Source organism: Cupressus sempervirens, chromosome 6 (assembly GCF_028749045.1).
Source record: "Cupressus sempervirens isolate cs-2001-9-10 chromosome 6, ASM2874904v1, whole genome shotgun sequence".
In the NCBI taxonomy this organism is placed as follows: Eukaryota; Viridiplantae; Streptophyta; class Pinopsida; order Cupressales; family Cupressaceae; genus Cupressus; species Cupressus sempervirens.
Window position 1 is genome coordinate 100651479 of NC_143123.1, and position 2385 is coordinate 100653863.

Consider the following 2385-nt stretch of genomic DNA (forward strand, 5'->3'; position numbering starts at 1 on the left):
TTGTTGTAACTTAAATAATCATGTTCATTTCATCATCTATATTTCTTTAAACACAATTATTTTCTCCCACTTTGTGTGTTTCTTTAAAAAATAAATAAATTCCATTTATCTTTGGTTGAAATGCATCCCTTTTATGTCCATGATTTACTTGCATTTGCCTCTCTTTTTTGTTGCCACTTGAGTTGCTTACTTGTTCTCTTACACTTTCATCACCCTTTCTTATTTTGTCATGTTGCTACTTGTTCTTGTATCATGATTACTTTTATGCTTGTTTCTTTGTCTCTAACAACTTTTACCTTGCATTGTTCTATTGTGCCTATTAGAGTACAAACATTGATCTTACATTGTCATATTATGCTCATTAGAGCTTATGCTTGGATCTTAAACATGTAGAGTACACTTCTTAGAAGCTTACATATTAACCTTGGATATTAATATATCTCACTTTCTAGAGTCACTTGTTGAACACATCTTATTGTATTATGTTTTTGGAGCCCTCTTTTTTAACCTACATTGTCAAATAATATATTAGAATTATTTTTACTTTAAAGGCATCATGCCTTCTTGCATCACATTTGGCCTTAAATCATTAAAATCCTTATACTATAGGGCATGAATTTCCCCTCTTTATAGTTTCTACCTTCATGGTTACATCTTTACATTTGAGGGCATCATGCTTCTCTTCAATTACATCCTCGAACCTTATAGCCACCTCCTTGCCATATATTCCTTATATTTTGAAGAGATCATGCCTTTCTCTTGTTACATCCTCAAATCTTATAGCTAGATCCTTACTATATGTTCATTATTACCTTTCTCCACATATAACCCTACTCTTCCTTACACTGCTTTATGCTCATACTATTGGATGCCACTCTAGTGCCTTATCTACATAGATATGTGTTTAAAACTATTAACCTTATAGCCACCTCCTTGCCATGTATTCCTTATATTTTGAAGGGATCATGCCTTTCTCTTGTTACATCCTCAAATCTTATAGCTACATCCTTACTATATGTTCAGTATTACCTTTCTCCACATATAACCCTACTCCTCCTTACACTGTTTTATGCTCATACTATTGGATGCCACTCTAGTGCCTTACCTACATAGATATGTGTTTTAAACTATTAAGGGCGACATCACCATTCTACATTACCCATGCTAGGAGTAACCTTTTCCTATATAAGAATCTATTGCTGAAAGAATGAATTAGGGGAAACGACCTAGTAGTCACCCAGGGTAACCACATGCACCTACAGTTCCTAATTTGTATGTCAAAATTTGCTGATTTTTTAAGTGAACCTCCATAGGTGAGTGGGGAGCTTAAAGCTAACCATTTGGCTTTCCCACATTTACAGAGCTCTTTGTAGAACTCGTAAAGGGCAGAGTTGTTTAAAAGTGCCAATTTAAAATATTCGCTCGAAACCCACCACTAAGACCCCCCAATAGCCGCTCACTCTAAATATAGTACTTTTTGCACAAACTGACCAATAAACAACCAAGAAAATTAAAAAATGATCAACTACAAGTACATGTGTGATCAACTATTAGCAAAGTGGTTTAAAAGTGCCAATTTAAAACATTCGCTCGAAACCCACCACTAAGACTCCCCAATAGCCGCTCACTCTAACTATAGTACTTTTTGCACAAACTGACCAATAAACAACCAAGAAAACTAAAAAATGATCAACTACAAGTACATGTGTGATCAATTATTAGCAAACATGACATAATCGACAAGTGACTCATTTCCCTAATCAAAATTATCCGAACCAAGCCCGACTCCTAAGAGCCACATACTTTAAATCGGAGTGTTCATTAAAAATAGAAAAAGGGTACCGAGTTTATGGGTAGACCGCAATTTCATCAAGTCGTCAAAGACTGTTTGGAAGGGAAAAATAAATAATTAGTTTTAGACTGCGACAGAAAATTTCTGTAAGAAAGTGGCGAGCTCGATTTACGCTAATTTTGCGCGTAAAGAGTTAATTTGAAAACGCCAAAACTACTCACGCCCGGTGGGACTCGAACCCACAATCGCCTGATTAGAAGTCAGACGCCTTATCCATTAGGCCACGGGCGCTGCTTATTGAGAAACTCGTGTTTATTTTATTTAAAGAAAACTAGAATTTACTCGTAAGAATAAAGTGGAATAAGTATAAAAAGGTGTCTCTTTTCTACTGATTTAGACTATAATATTTAAAATAAGTTTACTAATTCTATTTATTTCTCAAATTATTTTATATTAAGAAACTTAATAGTTTAATTTTTTTTCTTAAACCAAAATGAAGCGACTGTACAAACAAAACATTTGAAGTATTTAATATTATCTCCAATTAAAGTTAGTTTACAATTAAGTATTGAATATATTTGGGATGTTTCTAT

General features: G+C 33.9%; 1 non-coding gene across 1 annotated transcript; it reads right to left on the reverse strand.

Moving 5' to 3' along the window:
- Positions 1–2010: 2010 nt before the first annotated feature.
- Positions 2011–2083, reverse strand: TRNAR-UCU (transfer RNA arginine (anticodon UCU)). The gene has a single exon. It is a non-coding gene; the product is annotated as a tRNA-Arg (tRNA).
- Between the last annotated feature and the right edge of the window lie 302 nt (positions 2084–2385).